Source organism: Mesocricetus auratus, unplaced genomic scaffold (genome assembly GCF_017639785.1).
Source record: "Mesocricetus auratus isolate SY011 unplaced genomic scaffold, BCM_Maur_2.0 contig_2460_pilon_obj, whole genome shotgun sequence".
NCBI classification, from domain to species: domain Eukaryota; kingdom Metazoa; phylum Chordata; class Mammalia; order Rodentia; family Cricetidae; genus Mesocricetus; species Mesocricetus auratus.
The window spans coordinates 4,397-18,619 of record NW_024432696.1 but is presented as its reverse complement, the minus strand read 5'-3'; the positions used below and the strand labels follow the sequence as shown (position 1 = coordinate 18,619).

General features: G+C 37.9%; 1 long non-coding RNA gene across 2 annotated transcripts; it reads right to left on the bottom strand.

The window, feature by feature from the left end:
- Positions 1–5,965: 5,965 nt before the first annotated feature.
- Positions 5,966–13,679, bottom strand: LOC121138381. Of its 2 annotated transcripts, XR_005875429.1 has the most exons (4): positions 13,594–13,679; positions 9,036–9,166; positions 8,561–8,697; positions 5,966–6,086 (listed from the first exon to the last, which is right to left on the bottom strand). It is a non-coding gene; the product is annotated as an uncharacterized LOC121138381 (long non-coding RNA). The 2 variants fall into 2 exon arrangements; XR_005875428.1 differs by lacking the exon at positions 5,966–6,086 and having other exon boundaries at positions 8,392–8,697.
- Between the last annotated feature and the right edge of the window lie 544 nt (positions 13,680–14,223).

Below are 14,223 nucleotides of genomic sequence, written 5' to 3'. Positions count from 1 at the left end.
CAAACACTCAAACTGATAAAATTTGCGACAGGGGGGAGATTGCCTACAGTGACCTTTGTTTCTATATCCAAAGCACCAGCTCACCAACTATGATTTAAACATATATTATGTACTCAGCTCAGACAAGTTAACATTTCTGGTCTTATTTTTTCATCTGCAAAATGGACATGAAGCTTCTAAGTGGAATATTAAGAAGATAAAATTAGCAACTCTACATTAAAACACTTAGAAAATATATATCACAAAGTGGACCTCATTTAATAATTGCGGTTTGTGTTAGTGTGATTGTGTCTGATCATCTTTTAGCTGGTGTACCAGTGAATGAGATCTTTGTGGAAGTTGCACTGAGTCATTTATCATACTACTGAAAGTGGCAACACATGACAACATGAAGCCCAGAACACACCTCAGTACTTCATGGATATTCACTAACTCCATTAACCAAACCATTTTGTATATTTGTTATAATTTATAGGTTACTGTCTTAGTACTGATCAGCTGGCAATGATCATGTAACATAATGCATTGAGGATCTCTTGGTTTAAGCAGGAGATAAAGGACAAGACTGTGGGAGGCATCTCAAATACTGATCTGAAAATATAATGCTGTGAAATCAACATTCGTTAGTCAATTAAAAGCAGTTCTCATGCCTTAATACTTAAACATCTATTGTGAAACATGATGGGACATACCTATAACCACAACACTTGAAAGGTTGCCGCAGTAGAATTACAAATTCAAGTCCAAAGTGCATTAAAGAGAAAGCTTAAAGCAGGTCTAGAACTCATGATTACTGTCTTAAAACAAACTAGAAGGCAAACCCAAACAACAGACTTCACCTTGCTCAGTATTTTGTTCTTTACTGTGCTGCTTCTATTTCTTAATTTTTGCATAAAACAATGATCATTTCCTCACTGTCTTTTAAAGATTTTTTCTTTTTAATTATATGTATGTATTCAGCAGTGTTGAAGAGGATGAGGAAGGATTTTAAGAGCCAGAGGAACAAAGAACATGACAAGAAAGTCACAGCATCAACTAACATGGGCTCATGGGGGCTCACAGAGACTGATCCACTAACCAGAGAGCTTGCATAGGACTCAACTAGGCCCACTGCACATATGTTACAGGGTGTGTCATGGTCTTCTTTTGGGTCTCCTAACAGTGGGAGCAGGGCCTGTCACTGACTCTCTTACCTGTTTTTGGACCCTTTTCTTCTACTGGGTTGCCTCATCCAGCCTCAGCAGGAGAGGTGCCTAGTCTTACTGCATATTGATATACCATGACTGACTGATACACATGGGAGACCGGCCCTTTCTGAAGAGAAAGGAGTAGGAGCAGATGGTGTGGGGAGAGGGGAGGCTAAGGTGTACGGACTGGGAAGAGAGGCAGGATGGAGGGAAAACTGTGATTGGGCTGGGGAAATTATGGTACTTTAGCCTAAAAACTAATGGGAAAGACAGACATGAACACAAACATTATAAATTCAGATGACACTGAAATGAAATCAAGTTTTGACATCCTAATGGAAGAGATGCATAGGCATGACACATGAACAAGAAATAGGTGACCAGTGTGAAGAGGACATTGTACATAGTCTACAGCAGTTGCCCAGGTGCTACCGCCTTCCAGTTCTGACAAAGTATTGAATAACAGGTACTTGTTTTGACACCAACCTGAAGTAACACAACTCAAATCAGGAAAAAATATGTTTTAAAGACTGGAATACTTCTGACAAGGAAGAAAATTGTCCCTATTAGGCATGAATATAGTTACATTCTATTACACTAATTTTCTATCACCCTGCTACAAGATAGCTCAGGCTTTGTTAGGAGATGAAGTGGATACAGTTGTTCAGACTCTACTAGACTCCTTGAGCTGAGATGTTATTTGGTGAAACAAGGCAGATCAAAATCACAGGACAGAACTCAAGAGAGGAAGGAACTGAAAAGTGGGGAATGGATGCTCTGAGATCTAGAGATGCAACCTTGGACATACTGCAGAGCACCCATCAATTCAGGCATTCCAGGAAATTACCTGGAGCTGAAAGACTCAACATTTGACACAATTAAAGTGCCAGGAAGAGTATGTCCCTTCCCATAAGTCAGGTTGAATGAGTCATAATTCACAGGACCATAGTTAAGAGAAAGGTCTTGCTTCAGTCATCAAGAATGAACTATAGGAGGATGCATCTAATGTATAGCAAAGATAAGTTCTGTGTTAGTATACCAAACAAGTTATAGAAACAATAAATGGAAGAATCAAACTATGTATAAACAACATGCACCAATAATAAAATGAGGAAAAATAGGTGCAACATGAAAGATAATTTTAAACAAACTTCCCTTGTAGAGATACCAACTCACAGACATCAGATAGCATGACCAACAGCAACCTAATGAGATCACCTTTGAGCAACACAAATAGATCTGTGCAGTCTCATGAGACTATTTGAAACCCCATTTACTGATGGGACACATAACTAGAAATGTGTATCACGAGTGCATGGGTCACTGTTAAATAGTTAGCATTTACTACTATAAAGACACACAGATTCTCTTTTCATTTTAAGTTAACAAAACTTGAGTGATGTCACAGTCTGTGCAAAAGGCAAGAATGTAAACAATGATAAGATGTATAGCTACAATACTGAACAAATTTCATGGCCACTTCTTGTTGCCACTGTAGTAAGCTCAAGGCTTATGAGAATATAAAGAAAAAGTCACATGATGTGAATAACTCATATATGGACAGCTCTTTCTTTCAATATATTGCCCACTATATTAAGTGACTTCTCATTATTTTTATGTATCTCTCACAATATATATGATATATTAAATATGGAAAATCTGTCTGTAGAAGCTGTTTAGATTCTTGGTCTGACCTCCACTTTTCAGCCAGTTTAAAAGATTAAGTTCTTGGAGAATGAAAACATGTGCATATATATTTACCATGCAGTGGAATGGCATTCTTGACACAAATTCTTCATGTATAAACCTTTTATCAGTAAACACATGAAGTTAAAATGGTGTGAAATGTGTGAAAGGATGATATCAGGAAGAAGGTCTCAGTCATTTAAGTGTTTACTATGCAAGCTATCCAAATTTGAGTTTAGATCTTTTTTTAAGTTATGCATGATGGCACATCCTGCCATCTTAATGCTGGGAGGCACCGACAGGAGGACACCTGAAGTTCATTAGCTTGCTAACCCAACTGAATTAGGGTATGTCAGGCTCAATGAGACATGCTGTCTCAAAAAATTATAGTGGAGAATAGAGAAAAGATGCCTGGCATCAAATAACATAGATATAGGTACAGATATGCATACACACATGAATGTGCTTGCATGCACACATGCACACACACACACACACACACACACACATGAACACATGAACACCAATACCCCCAAAATGGTAAAAATATACAAGTGGATAAAAATTATATCCAACCAGGGTTATGAGAGATAGCTCAGTGCATAAGAGCATTTGCTAGTTGTATGAGCATAGGAACCTGAGTTCAAATCTCCAGCACCCATATAAAAAGCTGTGCAAGATCATACATGTGCAGCTGGAATCCCAGACTTTGAGAGCTGGAGACAAGAGGAGTGCCGCTAGTATGCTAACCTAGTTTCAGCTTCAGTTAAACAATACCCCAAAGGAATAAGCTACAGGATGATAGAGCAGGATACCCAAAATTCTCCTCTGGTCTATACATGTGCACAGGTACACACAGCCTAACACCAGGTGTACAAACACAAGGTGTGTGCATGCACACACACACAAGACAGCTAGATGATGTTTTAATTAATTTTTAAAAGGGGAATATGTAGCATTCTAATACTTAAAAACATAGCTTAGCTGGAATAGCTGGCAATGTTTGTATCAATGTAAACTTCACAGCAAAACTACTTAGCATAAGGAAAAAAACAGGGCCACCCCATGACAACAATCGATAAGACACAAAGTTCTAATATAGATGGGGCAAGTTCAGCATCCAATGACATGGAGCAAAATAGAACTTCCCCCCAAAAAAGACAAATTCATGGGTGCCAGGTGAGATGTCAATTCTCTTTACTTGGCAAGTGACAGAACAGGTAGAGAGAGAAGCAGGAAAAATAGTGTCAACCTACATTTTTCTTCCAAACACAGAGCATGATCTAAGAATATACCATCAGAGTATATTCTATATAATAAAAACTAACAAAAAGATTAAATCAAAATGATTCAAGCCATTCCAACTATGTTCTCTTAACAAAAAATAACAAGCAAATGAGAGACTAAAACCAAAAATGCTCCTAGAAAATATTCAAGTACCTGAAAATTAAATAACAGAATAGTTCTGTGACAAGGGGGTATTGAAAACATAACCCAAAGTCAAGTGTTGAAAAAATAAAATATAGGAAACCAGAGTTTGTGGAATGTAACTGTGGCAGTACTGAACTGAAAATATTAGCACTGGATGTTTCCACTAGGTTCACAAGACAATGACTTTGCTCCCATTTTAAGAAACAAAAGAAGGACTGAGAGATGATTCTGCGGTTAAGAACATTTATTGCTTTTATAGAGGACCCAAATTCAGTTCCCAGCACCCACATGATAGCAAACACTACCTGTATCTGATTCCCTCTTCAGATTCACACACACACACACACCACACAAACACACACTCTTAGTAAAAATAAAATATTTGTAAAAGAAAATATAGAAGGTAATATATAATACAAACTCAGTAAAAGAAAGGAACCAATGAACAAAACCTGTCATTGTAGTGAATCTCGTCAAAATTTGCATTATGCAGTGTAACCACAGCACTGGTGGTATTGTCAGATGGGGCTGTGAGGAGCTGGTTATTTGGTGTGGGCAGAGCCACCATGAAGAGCTTTAGCATTCTTCATCAAAGTGACTCTAGTGAGCTGCTTCATTCTTCCAGCCCAGGGAAGATGAAAGAAAAAGGCAAAACCTACTCAGGAGGAACTAATTATACCCTCAGTTAGGTCCACCAGTGACTGGTATTAGATTTCTCAGCACCCAGAGTCCTGGGTAATTAATTTATACATTATGTTGGCTGCCTAGTCTGAAGCCTGTTGTTTAACATGTAATCTACATGCTAAACCACACAACATGCTAAATCACAACAACACAGTGAGCTACCCGCAATCACTCACTGAAGCTCATTGGGCTTGGTGTCAGCTCCTGATGAGACTAGCTCTCACTCTTCTTTGATATAAAGCCAATCAGTGATATTGAAAATACTCTAATACAACCTTGTCCTATCGGGCAGCTCTAAGCATTGTGTACTCATCTCTATCACACACACACACACACACACACACACACACACACATGTGCAGCACTCTTACCTTTGCTCTACTTCATGAGCTGTTATATGAGTGACAAGATCTTGCCAAAATTGATCATCTCACAGTCCTCTGAGATTCTTTCATGTGGGACAAATTTATTAGGAATAAACTTATTAATAACTTCTTTGACCTACAAAATGAGTAGTAGCAATTTCAGATGTCTGTAGGTTATTTATACCAAACACTAAAGATGTGGGAAGTATCCAATTTTTTATGTTACCAAACAGATATTCTGGGTGTAGTTAAGCACACTTTTAATCTCAAGATGGAGAAGCTGGTGAATATCTATGAGTTCCAAGATAGTATGGTCTAAGTAGTGAGTTTCAGGCCAATCAAGGATACACAGTGAGACCTTGCCTCAACAACAACAAAAAACGTAGATATATATTTCATAGAAAAGATAGCTTTACATTGGTTACTCTTTCTTTTTTCTCCTCTTCCTTTTGTATTTAAGTTAGAAACAACTTTTTCACATGTCAGTCCCACCTCACTCTCCCTCTCCTCCTCCCCTGCCCTCCTCCTCAGCCACCCCAGGGTTACTTTTCCTTAATAATCTTTTTCAAAATGTCTACATATGACTAAAAATATAGTTTTTTAATTTTACTCTCATAATATATTTTTAAATTAATGATGTATTGGCTTGTGTTTTACACTGTATTTTAATTAGGCTATTTTAAATTAATTTTTCCATACCTTATTCATTGCTTTGGAAGTTTTCATCACAGACCTACAAGAACATAAAATCTTTTCAGAAAAATATCAAATGTATTAAACACAAATTCCAATTTTCCTTCTTTCCATAATACGTTATGACTATTTGAACTACAATGACTACATATGCAAGAATAGGATTGTAAACAGGACAAGAACTAGGAATCAGAAATGTATTATCACTACCACCATCATAAAACGAAAAGTTTTAGTTCATCATCCTACCAGTTAAGGCAAAAATGCGTTATTTTATAGAAATAAATACACGAAGATTTCTACTGTAATTTTCAGCAAAAATATTTTTCGTCAATAAAACTCATTTTAAAATAGTATTTTCTTCTTTATACATGGTGAACACTTAGTGACAGAACATAAGGCAGTTTTTCCTTGGGAACTATGACTCATGTGGTACTCACTATTCTAAGGACTGGGCTTGTGTTTCACTTACCTTAGGTTTCACAGCCTACTAGCTACTGTGTAAAGGTAGAATATAGGCAGAGACTGGCTGTGTTGCCACAGTCCCAGCAGCTGGCTGAATGAAAGATTTAGAATTCAAGTCCAGAATTTCCATATTATATGGCAGAAAGTAATAATCTTCAGATGACTTTAAGAGACATAATAAAAGATTAATCCATATTATCATCCTATTTTATTATAATTACAGATAACACCATAGGATTGTAAATAATTTGGGGAGTTCCCCCATCCAAGTATTAACCACAGGTAGCCATGCTTATCTTCTGAGAGCAGATGAAATCCGGCTCATTTAGTGTCATATGGACATAGAATAAGGGTTTTTTTGTCTAAGAAACTGTCTGTGTGGTCAAAATTCCCAATTCTCCTGCCTCAGGAACCACCATGCCCACCTAGAATTTTTTTCAAAAGCTACAGGATGGAGCTGATGACGGCTCAACTGGTAAAGTCTTCCCTTTACAAACCTGAGGACCTGGGTTCAACCCTCCAAAGGACAAATTAGAAAGCGAGGTATGGGGTGGGTGAGATAGTTCAGTGCTAAAATCTCCCACCGCCAATCCTGAAGATGTGAGTACAATACTCAGGATGTACACAGTGGCATGAGAAAAGTGACTTCTGCAAATTGTCCTCTGATGTACACATGCATACTGCACACACACATGCACGCAAATAAGTTTTAAAGCAATAATTTTCTTTAAACTTGCCTTTGGTCATGTGCACTTGTAATCAGTAATCAGTCCTGTGGAGACAGAAACGGCAAAAACCCTGGAGCTTCCTGGTGAAATCCGTGCCAATGAGAGGCAGTGTCTCAATATGGTGGACTGGCAGGTGACTGTTCTTTGGTCTCAACATTCATGAATAGATACATAAACAAACATAAGACTACTTTAACTTAGGCAATTTTGGACACCTGCTTACTAAACTAAGTTGTCACTTAATAAATTTAGTTGTTTCATCTGATTAAATTATAGATACTCATGATGATACTATGGAATCCCTTAATGAATAGTTAAATTCCATTCTGCATAGACAATGTACATATTTTCTTACACATAATTTTTGCAATGAATAGGGATATGATTTTTATTTTTGCATCAAGCTACTACTTTTTTCAAAATTTGGCAGTGGGCAATATGAATTTTTAATGTTTAAAAATCTATGTGTGATAGTTCATTTTTGAACTTACAGCTTCTATATTGAATTAGATGAAAATATTCCAACCCAACAATAACCTCTTACCACAGAAATACAAGTATGAATACAAGTTCCATGGACCTTGTCTAGTGTAAATCTCCCAAGGCAATGTATTAAGATTTCTAATGTTTAGACATCAAAACATAACAAATTGAATAAACATGCTCTTCTCTGCTAGATCAGTCTGACACCATGCAACCATATTCTAAATCTTTCATGTTAAAACTTTAAAATACATTAGTCTATGAATATGACAACTTCAGTATCTTGATGACTGTTTAGAGAACGTACAAAATTTATGATTTCACCATGAATAGCCACACCCTCAGCATACACACATATGAAACATTGTTATAAGTGTGTTTATTATGTATATTATATACCCTTGATATGTACATATAACATATAGTCACCTGTAGTATAAAACAAATAAATGTCTTTAACATCATGTATACATATGTCTTCACAAGGAATATTTTTCCATCTCAGAATGATCTTCCTGAGTAAACAATTAGGTTTAAAAGAGTAAAATATTTGAAATTCTGATACATGCCACACATAATAAATTAACCTTGAAAATCTGTTCACTGATTTCAATGACAGTGCTTGCAAATGCTTTATTCTCAAATTTGCCAACACTGGTTGCCATTTTAATAAAATATGTTAGCAGAATGGGAAATAATAGCATCTGGTTGTTGATTAACATCTTATGATCATGCAAGACAGAGTGTCCCAGGTGTAAGAAGTATAGGACATGTTCATCAGGCACACAAGCTTCAGTGGAGAATAGGGTCTGCTGTTAAATAATCACTGTAGCCTTACCCATGCTCTACTTGGTTCTCCACTTGGTCTTTAGCCTTTTCATCAAGTGCTTGAAGAACTGAAGTTGCAGCACCAAGGTTCAGGTTTTCTGTCGAATCCACCTCATTGACATTGTGCTTCTCAGTTTTTTCTGTGACCTTTGATAACAGTTTGATATGAAGAATAACTAATTTTAATTTTTAAAAAATCTTTTATGTGTATGAGTGTCTTGTCTGCATGTATGCCTGTGCAGTATGTACAGGTCCCATGCTCAAGAAGCCAGAAGGGGGCATCTAATCCCAAGGGAATGGAGTGACAGATAGTTGCCAACCACCATGTGGGTGCTGGGGTCCTCTGAAAGAGTAGCCAGCCCAGTGCTCTTAACTGCTGAGCCATCTCTCCAGCCCAATAACTGATGTTCTTTAATATAAAAACTTTTTCATTAATTTCACCACTTGACTCATTAATTTCCACAATTTTCTTTCATAAAAACTACCTTGTGGTGTGAGGGAGGCTCTCGATGCTTAAGAGACTTTCATGTTCTTCCAAAGGGAACAACTTTGGTTCCCAGCCCTCAGGGCCAGCTGCTCACAACTGCCTGTAACTCAAGCTCTGTCTTCTGGCCACCTTAGCCACATACAGATGTGGAAGAGAGACATACACACAAATAAAAATAACTATATAAAATAGAAAGCACAACTTTATATTGAGTTTAACTGCATCATTACATGGCATCAATACTTATATAATTTGCCTTGTTTCTGTTTGATCAAAAAGGAAGAGACCATTGCTAAATGGTCATGTTATCAAACAGCCTTCAAAATATTAGTGTTTATACCCATATATCTGTGCTACTCTCAAGCCCGGTTAGTGTTGGAACAGAGTCAAGAAACGGAGTTGTGCGAGAATGCTGAGGCTCATAAGAAAACAGGACAAGAGCCTTGTGACCTCATTTTCATCAAAACACAGAAATGTTCTGGGAATGTGTTTCCATGCTCCCCCTAGTGGTAGCAGATAGGAGTGAGTTTACTTCATGTGTTGTTATTCATTAGCCTCTATGGAAAAACGTATTTTTGTCACGTGTGACTTGTCCTTGTGATTGAACACCTTACTCATGTGATTTTTCTTAGGCCTCGGAGTATAAATTGCCTGATTCTCTGAGTAAAGTGGATTATTGCACAAGACTGTAGTCTGCCTCATTTTTAGGCCCAGCTCTCCCAGGTTCATGCTGCCAGCTAGAGCAGCAACAAGTGAGAGAAGCTTCTTTATGCATGAACATCAATTAGTGCAGAAACTTAGACTTGCTCAAAGTGCCAAGAATAGAACACTGTGCATGCTCAAACCTAAGTGGGGCATCTATAACATGTCCCAAGCACAGAGAACACTGAAGACAATCTGAATTGGGAAACATAAGAGCCAGAGAACAGGGAGGAATGTTTTATTCTGGACTTAAGATAGTTGTTATAGTCATGAACCTGAAGCAGCTATGGTTACCGGCATATGACTTGTAGAAAATAAAAATAGTCAAAATTACAGAACTACAGGAGAGTGGCTCATGAGGCCCCACCCTTAGCTAAGGAGCAATTGATGGTTGATGACTGCTGGGGGAGATTATTTTTTTCCTTTGGGAGTGTAGACAATGGTAGGTTGACCACACTACCGAAGAGATGGCCTCATAGCTATAAATATATGAACAGCATTAATTATACTCAGTGGGATAACTAAAAATGGAGGAAACAGAGGGGAAAGAGGAGGAGAAAGATGTTGTTGAATATTTGTTTACCTGTGCAAAGATGTGTTGCATTTGTTAAACTACATAAAGATGTGTTGCTGTTTTACCTTGCCTGCCTAAGGCACCTGATTGGTCTAATAAAAAACTGAATGGCCAATATCAGAGGAGGAGGTATAGGTGGGATTTCCAGGTAGAGACAGTAAGTAGAAGAAGGAATTTAAGCTCTGGGGAGGAAAGAAAAAGAGATGCCAGGGAGACACCGAGGTCCAGACAGACATGGAGGAAACAGGAAAGTAGGACACATAGGATGAAAGAAATGTAAGAAAACAACCCAAGGCAAATGTAGAGGAATAGAAACAAGTTAAATTAAGAGAGCTAGTGGGAATCCGGGCTTTGGTGGTGTACACCTTTAATCCCAGCACTCCAGAGGCAGAGGCAGGTGAATCTCTGTGAGTTCGAGACCAGCGTGGTCTACAGAGTGAGTTCCAGGACAGCCTCTAAAACAATACAGAGAAACCCAGTCTCTAAAAACCAAAGAGAGAGAGAGAGAGAGAGAGAGAGAGAGAGAGAGAGAGAGAGAGAGAGGGACAGGCCTACGCTAATGCTGAGCATTCGTAATTAACAATAAATCTCCATGTATTTATTTGGGAGCTGGTTGGTGACCCAAAGAAAATTCCAAGTACGGGAGGAGTAGAAGAAATAGGAGAGGAGGAAACATGAATTTGGGAGGAGAACATGTTGAGGGGGGCTCTAGGGAATCTTGGAAGGGGAAAATGAAAGTATATGCTCAAAATAAATTACACATATATTTGAGATTTTTAAATTTTAAATAACATTATTTTTAAAAATCATGATAGAGTTTTATCAAGAATTCAAACAAATATCCAAGTAACAATATCCTGATTAGCATTATTAATAGAAGTCACAAAGTGCTTGTTAGAGTGTAGCTCAGTGTTACAGTTTTTGCCTGGTATTCCCAAGGTACTATGTTCTATCCCCAGCACTGGGAAAAATATGTGTGTGTATATATCTTGGACTGGCAAGATAGGTCCATGGAGTCCAGTTCCTAGAACATACATGGTGGGAGAAGGGATCCAAATCCTACAAGTTGTTCTCTGATTTCTGTAATCACCATGGCAGCCACATGACAACACACAACAAATGAGTTGGTTAATTAAATCTAATTTTTAAATGATAATAGTAATTCCTCATGAGTTCATGGAAGAACAGGCATAGAAAATGCAATGAATATGACTTGACTGAAGGAAATTTCACTCTTGTCACTGACATCAATGTCAAGAGTGTTTGTTGAATGAACCAGTTCCACTTCTTGAAGTCAAGGAGACTGAGTCCACCTGCAGCATAGAGGCAGCGTGAGCACAACTGCATCATTTACATTATTATACATTTATATTATTGTACTATATATAATATATGTCTATATATACACATATATACACACACATATATAGTTAAACATCTGTATTAATATACATCTTTATTATACATTAAATATTATTACTATATCCCCAAAATAAATTAATATATTCTCTAGTAATAACTATAATTCTGTTCAGTAAAATCTATTGAGTGTGGTGATATATTATATATGACTTATTAGAGCTTCCCTGAGGACTCATAAAGCAAGATCAGCAACAAGCCATAGCAGCTGGGCACACACCTTTAATCCCAGAAGCCAGAATCTAGGAAGTAGTGGTACATGACTTTAATCCTAGGACTCAGAAGTAGATGGATCAATGTGAATTCAAGGTTACCCAGATATAATCAATATTGAATCAGTCTATAAGAGAATTATAGCTCACATCCTTTATCCCAGAACTCATTTGAGGTATATAAAACAATAGCAAGGTCTCAATATAGAGCATTCATTCTCCAGCCACATTGAAGATTCTCCAGACATGCTGAGGAGAGACAGCAGGATCAGCCCAAGCAGCCTCAGCTAGAGGTGAGAGCTAGTGGCCTGCTACTTTGCTCTTCTGTTCTTCAGCTTGAAGTTTGAACCCCAGTTTCAGTCTCTGGGTCTTTTATTTTTCATGTTACAATTGAGGATAAGTAACATCTCTGTAAGATATTTATCTCACCATATGTAAATTCACAAGTGGATAACATTTTCTCTCATGTACAGATAACCAAGGTAATGTAAATTTAAAGGCTAAAGTCTGTGTGTGCGGGTTCGTTTGTTTTGTCCAGACAAAGTTTCTTTGTGTAACCCTGCCTGTCCTGGGCTTCTGTAAATTAGAATGGCTTCAAATTAAGAGATCCACCTGCCTCTGCTTGCCAAGTGCTGGCATTAAAGGCATGCTCCATCAGACACAACTGAGAGCTGAATTGCTTTATGCAGACAAGTATTGAAGAAGCAAAACACCATGAGTCAGAATGGTCATAGACAGACTCAGATACAGAAGCAACTATAAGTAATTTCTGTAAACTAGGGTCAATTAGTAAATGTTTTCAAAAAGAATAGCACAAGGAAAGGTGAGATAATGAAATCAGAATAATTAACTAACAGCATAAAAATCATATGCCAGGAAAATAAGCCATATTATGCATAGTTCCAGAAAATACTTTTCCTTGACAAACTGTCTGAATAAAGTAGGGACAGGTGCACACCTTTAATCCCAGCACCTGGGAGGCAGAGGCAGGCAGATCTCTGTGAGTTTGAGGCCAGCCTGGTGACTTACAGAACAGGCTTCAAAGTAACAGAGAAATCCTGTAACATGAAAAATAAAAGACCCACAGACTGATACTGGGGTCCAAACTTCAAACTCAAGATCAGAAAAGTAAAACAGCCGGGCCACTAAATCTTACCTCTGCCTCCGGCTGAAAGGTGATCCTGGCTCCACCAAACCTCACACTACAACCCCACACTGCTATGCTCTAAACAACCTGGCTGGAGAATCCTGAGACGGACTCCTAAAGACCCTGCTCCTACCTTTTATACCTCTCTAGTGCTGGGATTAAATGTGTGAGCTCTGCTGCTCATTTAGACTGATTCAATCTCACTGAACACTAGGTGGCCTTGAACTCAGAGATCCATCTGCCTTTGTCTCCTGAGTCCTGGGATTACAAGTGTGTACCACCACTGCCTGATCTCTATAGCTTGAGGTGACTTGGCTTTCTGAATCCCCAGGCAAGCTTTAATAAATCTTAAATGATATATTACCACAATACCTTATCTTGAAAAACCAATAAAATAAAATGAAATAAAATGGTGGTAGGTTGGCCATTGGAACGTTGAAAAGTAAGAGCCACACAATCCCAGTTCGGATCAGGAAATTAAATCCATGAACAGACACTTTACCTTATCTTTGGATTCGTTTGGTGAACTGGAACCACGGGAGTTGGATCCACCAGGTGTCCTTCAGTGAAAAAACGTACAATATACAGGGATGAGTATGTTTCTCTAACACACTGTGGTGTGCAGGGCAGCTGTGGGTTAAATGTGTTTCTGCACTGATATGATTCCTCTTGCGGTTTAAATAAGCTTTCGGTTATCACATTCTACCCTCACTACTCCCAAATATTCAGGAAAACATCACTCACAGTTCTAGTTATCCACCTATTACAATCCAATTTACAATCACATTAGGTAATGTTTTCAAGATCAAACAGATACATTGTAGCTCCATCTAGTTTTCTGCAAATTTCAACATTTTTGTCTCTCTTAGCAGCTGAATAATACAACACTGTGTAAATATGCCATATTTTCATTATTCATGCATCAATTGGCAGGTATCTTGGATTAATCTAATTTTTGACTATTGTGAAGGGAGCAGCAGTGACCATGTGTAAGAAAGTATCTCTGTGATAAGATGTATGGTCCTTTGGGTATCAGACAGAAGTGATAAAGCTAGATCTGGTAGTAGATCTATTTCTAGCTTTTTGAGGCACCTCCACACTGCTTTCCATAGCAGTTTTACCAGTTTGCACT